The sequence below is a fragment of the Poeciliopsis prolifica genome, unplaced genomic scaffold, assembly GCF_027474105.1.
Source record: "Poeciliopsis prolifica strain line A6 unplaced genomic scaffold, Auburn_PproV2 SCAFFOLD069, whole genome shotgun sequence".
Taxonomy (NCBI): domain Eukaryota; kingdom Metazoa; phylum Chordata; class Actinopteri; order Cyprinodontiformes; family Poeciliidae; genus Poeciliopsis; species Poeciliopsis prolifica.
In genome coordinates this window covers 1,474,668-1,489,872 of record NW_026562444.1, presented here as the reverse complement: position 1 = coordinate 1,489,872, position 15,205 = coordinate 1,474,668, and positions in this window count along the sequence as shown.

The window sequence follows — 15,205 nt, the reverse complement described above, 5'->3', positions numbered from 1 at the left end:
AACCGATGGGATTAAAATCTGATTATTAGAATAATTAAAATCTTTAATCTGGATTAAAGATTTTATCTGAAGCTGGACTGACTACAGAACCGGTTCTGGTTCTGGTCGGGTTCTGGTTGGGTTTTTATTTTAATCATTTTTAAACTTTTAGCATAAAAACATTTCAGAGAAATTAAATCTGCAGCGTCTCAGACTGGATCAGAACTTACTGGTTTCGATGGTTAAACTGGTTCCAGAACCAAAGATCATCTTAAATCCATCAGTCACACAGCATGATGACCCAGATCATTAACTGGTTCAGCAGAACCAGAACCGGGTTCTAACGGGTTTCAGGACATTCATTTTTGAAAACATTTTAAAACATTTTTTACATTTTTCATTTTTTCTCTGAAATGTAAAATTGATCAGGTATTGATCCGCATTTTATAGAACCGGATCCGGTTCTGAAAAGAACAATTAAAAGCAGAACTTACTGGGTTGGATGGTTAAACTGGTTCCAGAACCAAATATGATCCTGTTCTGGTTTGAGTTCACACAATCTGATCAATAATCTATCAGTAATCAATAACTGATCAGTGGACTGAGCGCGCTCCGTTTCAGTCTCAATAATCAATAATCATTATTAATATTGATAAATGTTTCTGATACTGGTCAGAATCAGAACTTACTGGGTTCAATGGTCAAACTGGTTCCAGAACCAAAGATCATCTTGACTTGATTCACACAACATGAAGCTTCTGATCAGAAACCGGGCCGTGCGGAACCGGCCCGGTTCGGCGGGAAACATTCACCAATATGAAATATTGATTTGAATAAAAGGCAGAATTTGTTTTAATTTACCAGAAAAAATATTAATGAGCCAGAAATTCAATAATTATACAAGAAATAATCGTTTAAATTCACAAAAAATAAATTTTGCAGCAAAATCTTTTCGTTTCAGGTCTGATCAGAAAGTTCTGGTTCCGGTCCAAACAGGATCGGAACCAGAAAACAATAAATAATTTAATCAGCAGAACTTACGGTTCTGAACGCTCAGCCTGGTTCCGGTACCAAACAGGATCTTGAAACTGGTTTCCACCAGAATTCACACAGCGTGAAGCGCTCTGACATTAAGCTGCAGAACCAGAACCAGACAACCGGGTCGGCCCAGACCTGGCAGAACCTTCTCAATTTTTTAAATTTAGTGTTTTAGGTTTTAGTTTCTGCCCGGTTCTGGTTCTAAGACCCGACGGGTTTGGTTCTGTCTCCAACCAACTTCTTCAGAACCAAACTGCAAACTATGAACGGTCCAAAACGGGCCGAAGGACAGAACTTACAAACCGGATCAGAACCAGATCAGAACCAGAAGTGAATTATTCTGATCCTTAAAAAAGGCTTTTACTTTGAAAGGTCAGAATAAATATTAAATATTTTTGTTTTTCATTTTCATTTTGTCTTTCAGAACCGGATCTGGACCCGGTTCAGTCGAGGTTCTGATGAGTTTCAGGAGAAACAGACCAAACATTCATATCTCCAGAACCATAGCAATCTGGATCAGAACTTACTCTGTTCCACAGTTACTTCAGAACCGGGTCCAAACAGAAAGTTTTCTCAGCAGAAATTCTGGTTCTGAACGTGTTTCATTCGGATCATAAAACAGATTCGATCCGTAGAAAATCCTCATCGTTTCAGAACCAGAACTTATGGGTCAACTGGACCTCTTCTGTAACTTACTGGGTTTGATGGTTAAACTGGTTCCAGAACCAAAGATCATCTTGTTCCCAGCATTCACACAGCATGAAGCCCAGAACCAGAACCATCAGACCCGGTCCATTCGACAAACTGTGGTACCAGAACCACAACTGATGAGATTAAAATCTGATTATTAGAAATAAATTACATTTTTAATCTGGATTATTGTCTGATGATGCACTGATTGTTCTGATCGGGTTTTTATTGATCCGATTCTGTTTTATTAATTTCTTTAATCTTAACTGAAATCTTGAAACATTTGGATCAGAACTTACTGGTTTCAATGGTCAAACTGGTTCCGGTACCAAAGATCAACTTCTGACCAAGATTCACACAGCATGAAGCTCCAGAACCAAAACCCAGCCGAATCAGAACCGGACCAGAACCGCTGCAGTTAACTAAATTATTACTTTGAAAAAGTAAATATTCAATAAACATATAAACATTAAATATTTAATAAAAAAATATAAATTTTTTTGTCTCATTTCAGTAAAATAAATGTAAAATGTTTTTTGTATTAATCTTTTATTTTATCAGAACCGGTTCTGATAAAACCTCATCTGAACCGGGTTCAGATGAGGTTCTGGGTCCAAACATTCATAACTCCAGAACCATAGAGACCTGGATCAGAACTTACTGGGTTCTATGGTTAAACTGGTTCCAGGTCCAAACTGGATCTTGTTGCCAACAGTCACACAGCGTGAGGAACCAGAACATAAACGGGTTCAGCAGAACCAGAACCGGGTTCTATAGATGAACCGGTTCTGGTTTTTAGAATTCTAAAATTTTCCCCTGAAATGTAAAAATGATCCAGTATTGATCGTTATTTTACGGCACCGGATCCGGTTCTGAACAGAACAATTCAAACCAGAACTTACTGGGTTCTATGGTTAAACTGGTTCCAGGTCCAAACAGGATCCTGTTTGTGTTCACACTGTGTGAAACACCACGACACAATCTGGATCAATGATCCATCAATCATTGATATGAGATGAGCGAACTGAGCGCGCTCAGTCTCATCAATAATTATTAATGATAATAAATGTTTATTTTTCTCATTTAAGGAGCAAATTAATGCATCACAGAAATATTAATAATCACAAATATAAATATTGATCTAAAAAAATTTAAATCAGAATTAAGATTTTTAAATTTGGAGCTAAAAATATGAATAATTAATCTGAAATTTAAAGACTCAACAAGAAACATTTAATATTTAATGATTTATGAATACATAAAATTGATGTGAACTAATTAATAGTTTCTGCCAATAATCAGGTTTGATCAGTAAAAGTTCTGGTTCTGGGTCCAAACAGCATCAGAACCACTCATATAAAGTCCAATTAAATAATGGATTTTAATCAGAACTTACTGGTTCTGATGGTCAGACTGGTTCCGGTACCAAAGAACATCTTGTAGCCAGAATTCACAGCATGAAGCTCTATGACAAAACCGGGCCGAGCCGGACCAGAACACCTCCAGAACCTCACTGTTGTCACTATTTTATTTATAATCAAAACTATTTTAAATTCACTCCAGAAAACAAATTAAACTTTTATTTTATTTTAGATCAAAAATTTTCTCTAAACAATTTTATTCAAATCAAATTTAGAAAATGTTTTTTTACATTTCGGAGAAACTTTTTATATTTTAGACGTTTTATTTTGAGCCGATTCTCAGAAACTGGACTCGGTTCTGGACTCGGTTCTGATTTAAGCCCAGTTCTTCTCCAGATTAAACGTCAGAACTTACTGGTTTCGATGGTTATCTGGTTCCGGTACCAAAGATGATCTTATAAGCTCCTCCAGAATTCACACAACCAGAACCTCCAGAACAAAAACCCAGCAGAACCAACAGAACCATTCCTAAAGTTCAGGTTCTGCTGGGATTAAATTACCGTATGGACAATATTCATTATTTATAATATTTAATCAGACAATAATCTGACATAATTTAAACTGGGATTAACATTCTGGTCGCTGTGGATTTAAAACGAGGAACAGAAACTTTTATTTAGAGATTTATGATGAAAAAATCACTGATTAAATATTCTGAGAATATTCTGAGAAAATTAACAGATTATCAATGGGATTATAAATGATTAAAATCAAACTAATCAGTTGGTTTAATTTTAATAATTTTTACTGTGAAATTTCTTCCAGTTTACTTACTGGTTTCGATGGTTAGTCTGGTTCCAGAACCAAAGACGATCCGGTTTGCAGCTCCAACATTCACACAACCAGAACCTCCAGAGCAGAAACCGGGCCGAACCAGAACCAGAACTTTTCTAACTGCTGGTGAAAAACTTTATTTATTTTAATTTTCTGAATTTTGGTTCCCAGTTAGAAATAAAAATAATCAGAATTTATTTTCCAATCAACATTTTTCTGTAACTCATATTTTTCCTGTTGAGCATAAAATGTTCTGATGGTTCTGGTTCTGTTTGCAGGTCCAACATGAAGCTTCATGAATCAAACCTCAAACGTTTAAAACTGGAAAATTATTAAATATTTTATCTACATTTGAACTGGAAATAATTTTATGTGATTATTTTACTGATTATTTCATAATTTATTTTTCATTTGTATTAAATTCAGAGAAATAAAAACATAAAAATCAGCAGAAAGTTTCTGAAAATATTAAACCCAGTTTAAGGTTCTTACTGGTTTGGATGGTTAATCTGGTTCCGGTACCAAAGATCATCTTCCCTGTTCCTCCTCCGTAATTCACACAGCAAGAGAGCTGCTGACAAGAACCGGGCCGCACAGAACCGGGCCGCACTGAACCGGGCCGCACAAGAACCGGGCCGCACTGAACCGGGCCGCACATGAACCGGGCCGCACTGAACCGGGCCGCACAAGAACCGGGCCGCACAAGAACCGGGCCGCACTGAACCGGGCCGCACAAGAACCGGGCCGCACAAGAACCGGGCCGCATAGAACCGGGCCGAACCGGTTTAGCCTCAGAATAAACTCAACATCCAGAATCGGATCAGATTTTTATCAACAAGCGTTTTTAGGTTTAACTGCATTTTAACTAAGTTTTAGTTTTCTAAATCAGAACCGGAACCAAACGGACCCAGAACAGAACTTTAAGGTTCTACTCTGTACCCGTCTATACAGACAATAATCAACACTTACTGGTTTCAGTGGTTAAACTGGTTCCAGCAGCAAACAGAAGCTTCCTCTGGTTGGATCCAGTCACACATCATGAAACATCCCAACATAAACCAGTTCACCCAGTTCACCCAGTTCAAACTAAATTATAGTTTAGTTTTGTCATCTTCAGGATGAATTTGATATGAATCAAATTATTTAAAAGCTTTTTAGCTTTTTAATTCATCATCGTGTTTAAACTTTTACTATTTTTCCTTCCGTAATTTTATTTTTAAACATTTTGACATTTAAGTTGTAAATGGTGTCAGAACTCACTGGTTTCACTGGTTAAACTGGTTTCACTGGTTAAACTGGTTCCAGCTCAGACTGGATCTTGTTTGTTCAGAAAGTCTGGTGTTAAAACTGAAATTTATCAAATATGAATTATCAGTTAAATATAAATTTTGACATTTACCTGAAATATGAAACAATTTTGAAAATTAACATTTTCATTTAAATCTTGAAAGAATTAAAATTTTAATGGAAACCATTACTTACTGGTTTCAATGGTTAATCTGGTTCCACTGGCAAAGATAATCTTATTCTGGTTAGTACCAGTCACACAGCATGAAGCTGCCCAGCATAAACCAGTTCAACCAGTTCAAACCAGACAGATAATCCTGTTTTAACATTCATCAGTTTCTCTGTCGCCTCCACCGAGGATCAAACATTTATGTTCATATCAATATTTATATTGTTTAAATTTATTTATTTAAATTTCTTACTGGTTTCAATGGTTAATCTGGTTCCACTGGCAAACAGCAGCTGGTTTCGGTTAGCATTAGTCACACAACACATAGCTGCCCAGCATAAACCAGTTCAACCAGTTCAACCAGTCCAAGACTGGAACGGTTCATATTAATCAGTTAGTTTTTACACTGTAAACCCTCAATTTAAAATATTAAACTAAAGTAATTTTATAAATTCATCTTCAGACGTATTACATCAGAACCAGTCTGAACCAGTCTGAACCAGTCTTTTAATGGGAAAGCTAGTCAGTACTTACTGGTTTCAATGGTTAATCTGGTTCCACTGGCAAACAGCAGCTTGCTCCTGTCTGCACCAGTCACACAACAAGAGGCTCCACAACGTAAACCAGTTCAACCAGTTCAAACCTTCCTGATCTCCAAGTTTAACCAGGATGTAAATTGGAAACAGAAATTTAAACCAGATTAATATTTAATTATCAGTTATTTTTTAATCTATTAAATGTTTTTATCATTTTAACGTTTTTGAGTTTAATCTTGTTAAAAAAACATTTAAAATCTGCTACTTACTGGTTTCAATGGTTAATCTGGTTCCACTGGAAAACAGCAGCTTGTTCACACTGGTTCCAGTCACACAGCATGAAGCTGCCCAGCATAAACCAGTTCAACCAGTTCAACCAGTTCAACCATTTAAAGCAAACTTTCCACCACCAGTCTAATGAAACCGAAAATAAAATTTTATAAAATCTGAGTTTATTTTCTAAAACATGGATCTGGGATTAATATCTATACTTATTTATATTTTAAATAAATCAAATTTTTTTAATAAAATTGGATCCCGGTTCTGTTCGGTTCTGTTCGGTTCTGTTCAGTTCTGTTCGGTTCTGAACCGCAGCCCAGCTGGAAATTATATCCTGAATTATTTTCTTGTATTTTCATGTTTTAATGTTAGCGATAAATTTAAAATGTTATTTTCAGAAGCAACACTTACTGGTTAAACTGGTTGTTTAAATTTAGCCTCCAGTTTATTTATGTTCAGTTTATTTCAGTTAAATATGTTGACAGTAAATATTAACAAAAAGGTAAATTGATCAAACTGTTTTTAACTGGAAATATTAATATTAAATATTAAAGACGTTCATTTAAATGATATTTCTGATCTTACTGGTTTCCACCATCAGTCTGGTCCCAGTTCCAAAGTGGATCTTATACTGGTTGTTAGTCCCACAGCAGGAGGAACCAGTGCATGAACTGGGAGCTGCAGAACTCCCAGTACTGAAACCAGTTTCCCCATTATTACAGTTTTATCAATATTTATGTTTTCATCCTTTTTTTGCTCCAGTCAGATTTTTTAAAGAAGCAAAACTGTAAAAAATGTCATTTTGGATTTGTTCTAATTTTTGTCTTGGATCATTTTTATAAGATTTTAAAGATTTTTTCAGGTTTTCTGATCACAAAATGTTTTAAATTATTAATATTTCTGAACTTATAATGAAATTATTGCATAGTTACAGTTTCAAAGTTTTGAATTTTTATTTAAAACGAAGCAAAACATTAAAATCTGATTTCAAACTGGAACCAACCAGATTAAATTCAGAATATTTTGGATCATTTTGATGATATTTCATTTCTCTCAGGTTTTCTGATCACAAATTAAATCATATTGAATAAAATTGATATTTCTCAACTTACTGGTTTCCACCATCAGTCTGGTCCCAGTTCCAAAGTAGATCTTATACTGGGAACCAGTCACACAGCAGGAGGAACCAGTACATGAACTGGGAGCTGCAGCATAAAACCTGCTGCAGCAGCAGCAATGCAGACATAATCAATTATTTTATCGATTAGTTATTGGAACCCAGACCCAGAACCAGAACCAGACCCAGAACAAGAACCAGACCCAGAACCAGAACCAGAACCAGACCAGAACAAGAACCAGACCCAGAACCAGAACCAGACCCAGAACCAGAACCAGACCCAGAACAAGAACCAGAACCAGAACCAGAACCAAACCCAGAACCAGAACCAAACCCAGAACCAGAACCAGACCCAGAACCAGAACCAGACCCAGAACAAGAACCAACCCAGACCCAGAACCAGAACCAGACCCAGAACCAGAACCAGACCCAGACCCAGAACCAGAACCAGACCCAGACCCAGAACCAGAACCAGAACCAGACCCAGAACAAGACCCAGACCCAGACCCAGACCCAGAACCAGAACAAGAACCAGACCCAGAACCAGAACCAGAACCAGAACCAGACCAGAACAAGAACCAGACCCAGAACCAGAACCAGACCAGACCGAGAACCAGAACCAGAACCAGAACCAAACCCAGAACCAGAACCAAACCCAGAACCAGAACCAGACCCAGACCAGAACCAGAACCAGACCCAGACCAGAACCAACCAGAACCAGAACCAGAACCAGAACAGAGGAAATACCTCCTGATCAGTTTTACTCTCAGAACAAACAACTGGTTTTACTGGTTTTACTGGAGTTTTCTGTTCTCACTGGTTTCAACATAGCATGACGGTCCAAACCCAAACAGAACCGGTTCTGATCCAGATTGTAATGTGAACAGAACCGGGAAGCAACGGAACCGGACTTACTGCTGGTCACCAACAGCCTGGTTCCGGATCCGAACAGAACCCGGTTCCCTCCAGAGGAATAAGTCACACAGCCAGAACCGTCAGAACAAAAACCCGAACCGGGCCCAGACCCAACAGAACCTTCAGACACAACCAGCAGCACCGGTTCGTCCATCAGTGAACCCACTTAGGAGCAGAACCAACAGAACCATCTGAAAGACTGAGCCGAACAAAACCACAGAATCGGACCCTGAGGAGCCGCTGACCAGAACCATCGGTTCTGATTTAACCCAGTTAAGACTCATGCGACCCAAACTGGATCAAACTTACTGGTTCTGACGGTTAAACTGGTTCCAGATCCAAAGAACATCTTGTACTGGTGGTCACACAGCCTGACGGCCCGGACCAAAAACCCAGAACTTTAGGAACCACCAGGTTCTGACCCAGATGACCGTCATCTGGGTCAGAACCCGAACCGAAAATGATTCCACTGGTTCTATTGGTGCTGAACTGGGAGCTCTGGGTAATTTCCAGAACCAGTGACCCGTTAGTCTGGTTCTGTTCAGCCCAAACATTCAGGTCCAAAGTTACAGTGAGGAACCAAACAGAACCAGGTCCAGTAGTCTGGTTCTGGTTCTGTAACCGGGTCAAAGTTCTGTAGAACTTTATTTTCTGAAATGATTTGATGAAAATATGAAATATGAAACAATCAGAAATATTTCACATTATTCTAATTATTATCTTTAAGACCAGAACTTACTGGTTTCACTGGTTAAACTGGTTCCAGTCCCAAAGGTGATTTTATCAGAACTTCCAGTCACACAGCAGGAAGATTCATGACGAAAACTAAAACCTTTATTCCCACATCATCAGTTTTAATCATTTATTCATGATTCTGATTATTTTTACAGTTGAACTTCTGGATTATTTAGAACAATAAAATAATTCATGTAATTTCTGATTATTAATCCTTCAGCTGATTTTATTGGAAGTTTTTTTTGTCTTACTGGTTTCGATGGTTAAACTGGTTCCAGGTCCAAAGACCACCTTGTCGTAGCCTCCAGTCACAGCAGGAAGGTTCATGACAAAAACTAAAAACTGTTTAATCCCACTTCAGATTTTTATCATCAATATTTAGTTTTCATTTTATTAAATTGCAACAAATGTTTAAAATTCTGATAATTTTCTGAAAAATCATTTTAGAGAATATTTTACAGTTGAATGTTTATTTAGAACAAAAATAATTCATGTAATTTCTGATTATTAATCCTTCAGCTGATTTATTGGAAGGTTTTTCGTCTCTTACTGGTTTCGATGGTTAAACTGGTTCCAGGTCCAAAGTTCATCTTTTGAGAGTTTCCAGTCACACAGCAGGAAGATTCATGACAAAAACTAAAATATAGTTTAAATCTTTGATTATATTTCATCACATCAGTAAAATGATTTTTATAACATTTGTAAAAACTAAATTTTATGTTTTATATCATTAAATTAAATCACATTTAAAATTATTATTTTCTAACAAAAACATTTAATTTCTACGTTATTTTTACAGTTAAACTTTAGATTTATGGCAACAATAAAAGATAATTTATCATTTTTATTTTATTTTCTTCTTTAAAGGTTTTTCATCTTACTGGTTTCACTGGTTAGACTGGTTCCAGTTCCAAAGATGGTTTTCTGGAAGCCTCTGCCAGTCACACAGCCAGGCAGATGAAATTCAGAATAATCCAGATGAAATTCAGAATAATCCAGATTAAATTCAGAATAATCCAGATGAAACTCAGAATTTAATTCTAACATTAAAAGTTTTCAGATTATTCTGACTTTTGTTCTAATCTCTTCATTTTGTTCAATATTTCGGCGTTTTGATCATTTTAATCTTTAGCTTCCTGTTTTTCATCTCTTACTGGTTCGATGGTTAAACTGGTTCCGGCCAAACAGCAGCTTCTGCGCTCCAGTTCACACATCATGAAGCTTCAGGACAGAAACTCAGAAACACGACGACCTGCTTGGATTATGGTTTAATCTGCATCTAAAATAACTGAAATAATCCAGGATTAAATATGAACTTTGATTTTTCTGCTTCATTTTTACTGAAATTTGTTTTGATTTTTAGCTTAAATTTATTTTCTTTTTGATTTCCAATAAAACTTCAGCTTCATATTTACATGAATTAATCAGATAAAAATGTTCAGATTGTTTCTTAAATAAATCCAGTTTGGTGAAACGCAGGTCTTACTGGTTTCACTGGTCAAACTGGTTCCGGTCCAAACTGGATCTTCTGTCCGTCGTTCAGGAAACGTTCTGGGAATTTTTATCTGAATTTTTCTCAAAATCTAAAAATCTGATCTGGAAACATTTTCACATTAAATTAAAGAACTGGGAAACGGATCAGAACCGGATCAGAACCGGTTCTGCTGTTTCAGCTTAAACGTTTCAGCCTGGACCCGGTCCAGAGGTTCTGTTGGAACATGAACAGATGAGACTCACTGGACCCGACGCTCAGCTTGGTTCCAGAACCGAACAGAACTTTATCGACGGCTCCAGATTTCACACAACAAGAAGCTTCAGAACAAAAACCGCTGGGCCAAACCGGGCTTTGGTTCTGGTCCAAACAGCAGCTGGATTCTGAACCGGAGAGAAAATCTGAATTTATTCGACTCCGAGATGAAAGGCCCGGTTCTCCTGGTTCTGAAACTGTCCATGTTCCTCCAGAACCGCTAACAGAACCGCTAACAGAACCTGGTGCCGTTCATGACTTTAGCCCGACCAGAACCCGTCACCAACCAAAACGGTTCTCCCAGCCGACCGGGTCGGTTCTGGTTCTGCCTCTCAGAGAAGCTGAAACCACAAAGCGGGCTCAAACGGGCCGGTTCCGACTGCAGGTTCTAGAGGAGAACAAACTCGGAACCGTTTTATTTTCAGACAGAAACCCAAATTCTGCCAGAACCAGAACCTTAACTGGACCTCAGTCCAGAACCAGAACCAGATCCAGCAAAACGGTTTCTGTTCATTAATAAATCCAACAAGCCCAGGTTCTGATCGGGTTCAGACAGAGACCCGGTTCACGGAGCAGCCTGGTCCAAACGACCAGAACCAGCTCGGCTCATTTTACTGGAAATTCACATAAAGTTCTGACCCGGTTGGACTCGGAGCAGAACTCCGTCTCCAAAGAGCATCTGGTTGTTTCCTCTCGTCACACAGTGACAGACGGCCGACCAAACCCAGAACCAGAACCAGAACCGAAACCCAGAACCAGAACCGAAACCCAGAACCAGAACCAAAACCCAGAACCAGAACCAGAACCGAAACCCAGAACCAGAACCAGAACCGAAAACCAGAAGCAGAACCAGAACCGAACACTAGAACCAGAACCAGAACCAGAACTGAAACCCAGAACCAGAACCGAAACCCAGAACCAGAACCAGAACCGAAACCCAGAACCAGAACCGAAACCCAGAACCAGAACCGAAACCCAGAACCAGAACCAGAACCGAAACCCAGAACCAGAACCGAAACCCAGAACCAGAACCAGAACTAAAACCAGAACCAGAACCAGAACCGAAACCCAGAACCAGAACCGAAAACCAGAAGCAGAACCAGAACCGAACACTAGAACCAGAACCAGAACCAGAACTGAAACCCAGAACCAGAACTCAGGCCCGTTTGGACTTTCAGAAGTTCTAAATTTATTCACCAAATTTAAAGTTATTAAAAAAAATTCTGTCTTTAAACCCAAACAGCCTCAGAGTGACGGGCCAGAGGTTCTGAAGCATCAGAACCGGTCCCTGATCAGAACCGGTCCCAGATCAGAACCGGTCCCAGATCAGAACCGGTCCCAGATCAGAACCGGTCCCAGATCAGAACCGGTCCCAGATCAGAACCGGTCCCTGAAGTTCAAATTTCAAGCTCCTGTTGCTGAAATAATTGGACCAAAATGTCCAGAACAGAACTTACGGTTCTGAACGGTGAGTCGGGTTCCGGGTCCAAACAGCAGTTTCCCATAAGCAGAACCAGAATTCACACACCAGGAAACATCAGAACAAAAACCGACCGGGTCCAGACGCTCCAGAACTCGGTGATCATTTCAGTTTGATAAAAATCTAAATTCACAGAAAATTTCAGTTTGTCTCAATTTTTTTTCTCCACACTTTTCAGATCTGAAGGAAAAAAACTGAAAATCTTCAGTTCTGGTTTAACAATCTAAAGTTTTTCTGATTCGTTTTTATTTGTTAAACTGAATCCGACCCGTCGGTCTGCTCCAGAACCACAACCAGAACCAGAACCACAACCAGAACCACAACCAGAACCAGAACCAGGCATCATCAGAACCGGGTCGGGTCATTTTGGACCTGAACCGACCTGAACCGACCTGAAGCGACGACGAGTCGGGTTCCTGCAGAGAACAGCAGCCGGCCAGCGGTTCCCTTCACACTGTGACTGAAGCCAGAACCAGAACCAGAACCAGAACCAGAACCAGGTCCGGTTCTGATCGATCAAAGCCTCGTCATGAACTTCTGTTGGAATAACGTTTTCTGATCTTTCCAGGATCTTTGAATCAAATCGAACTGGATCTGAGATTCACAGCGTTTCAGTCAGAGAAACAATTTAAAACGTTTGTTTTCTCACCGGACAGAACCAGGAGCCGGGATCCGGGTCCAAAGCTCAGCCGCTCAGCGTTTCCTGTCACACTGCGACGCACCGCTCAGCAAAAACATCCGATATTCTGGATCAATATGAAACCTGATCCAGCGACGCAGAAACGGAGAAAACGATGAAGCAGGTCAACGTTTTCTGCTTTTCTTGGTCCAATAAATGAACGAGTGTAAATCAGTCAAACAGCTGATGGATCAATAACAATAACTGATCATTTCAAAAGATCAAATAAAGTCTTAAAACCTCGGGAGGAAAATCATTTTCTCCGTTTTTTTCTTTGAAGCAGAAAAGCAGAAAGTTTTACTCACGGTTCTGAACCAACAGTTCGGTTCCCGGTCCAAAGACGGTTCTGTATCGACCCTGAGCGGTCCCACCGAGACGCACGGCTCAGCAAGAACCGGGCCGGACTGGGAACCAGCTCAGGACCGGCTGGGATCTGAGCCTAAACCCGGTTCTGAAGGTCCGTTTCCATCTGGACTCTGTCAGGTTCTGCAGAACTTCCTGGTTTTAAAGCCAAACTGGGTCTGATCTGAACCGGACCGGTTCCGCGGCCCGGTTCCATCTTGGTTCTTTTTCTTGTTGCTGGATCCAGTTTTTAATATTTTACCAAACAGAAACATTTTAATCATCATTAAATTATTTTTATAGAACTTTATTTCAATCTTTTAAATGCTTTTAGATCCAGTTCCGTAATAATAATCATGAATCTGTTGGATTTTCTTGGTTTTTCTGTTTTGTAAGTTTCTAGTTTTATTCCTGCTTCATTTGATGAGTTTGAACTTTTTCCAGTTTTTCTGATAATTCTGATTAAAACGATGAAACATGGATTTAATGTCCAGCTGCTTCTCTCTCCTGTAATCCGACGTTTCTCTATAATATTCTGCAGCTGCAGAAACTAAAATGAATTCATCTGAAAGTGAGATCAAATGTTTGCCTCTCACCAGCTTCAGTGCAGAGTTTGTTTCCTGTGCTGAGGGAAACCGATCCGGTTCAAGTCTTTGTGTTTTATTCCTCCTGATGTCATTTAAACTCAACTTTAATAATAATTATTACTGGAAAAGAAAAGATTTTCATCTTCTGCTGTTAATAGTTTAGTTTCCATCGTGAAAGTGTTAAAAACTCAATGAACAAAATAAAAACTGAATAATTCTCCAGACGTTACTGAAATAATCCCGACTGACCTGGTTCTACAGACAGTTTGGTTCCGGGTCCAAAGTAAATCCTGTAGTTTCCTCCCTGAGTCACACATCGAGTCAGACTGAGGCACAAACTGCTGCGTTTCTGTTCTTCAGTTTCTCTGTTTGTCTCAGTTCTACTTTAATTTTCTTCTTTGTTTCCAATCTGTCCATCAAACATCTATAATCTGGGAAAATGATCAATAAATCTATAAAATGAGCTAAAGCTCAGTTTTGACCAGGATATATTTTCTTACCGTTCTCTACTCTCAGTTTGGTTCCTTTTCCAAAATACATTTTTTCAGCTCCTTGATTCACACAGAAATAAAAACAGTGACAAAAACTGCGGTGACCTTCAGAGGCCAATAATCTGGATTATCTGGTCCTAATCTGTACCAATAAAACCTTCAATTTGTCCAAATCGTCAGTTGGTTCATTTATATTTATTTTTGGGAGTCAGTATTTTTGTTTTCAGTGTTTTATAATTTCAGAACCAAGTTTTCCATTAGTCATAAATTCTGTTCATAAATTAAGTTTATAAATTCATATTTTTCTTCACCTTTTCATAGAATCTTGAATAAAAATAAAATCTGACCTGCATCGTCTCTTCCTCTGAAATCCAGAACATCGAGGAACCGAACCCACGTTTAAAGTCCAAACGGTCCCAGGATGAACTGATGGGGGCGCCAGCGAGTCGTGAGCCAATCAGGCGTCTCTGGGCTCAGGCTCCGCCTCCGTCGAACCGCCAGGGCCTGGAAATGAATCGACAGCACTTGGATCGGTCCTTAAAGCGTCTCTACGTGAAATACAGTGACAGGGAAGAAGGACCTGGAAAGTCTCCTGGAAAGTCTCCTGGAACTTCCAGGATGTATCCCAGCAGAAATTCCACCTGTACGTTTCACAAAGCAACTCATCCACTCAGAAAGCTGCAGGCCGGGACGCTTCAGGACGTTTCCAAATCTGGAGACGTTTCTGTGAAGCTTAAAGAAAATCTCAGGTAAATTCAGAATCACCTGTAAATCCTGGCTTCACTCAGCATCTCCAAACGAAACTATGATCTGCATGAAGGTTCACCTGAGACCCGTTATCTGTTCATAAATAATAACTTAATGAAGGAGATGAAGGAGGGATTTCTCTGAGCACCATGCACTCAGTCGGTTGGTCGGCTCATGTTCTGGATCCTGGAT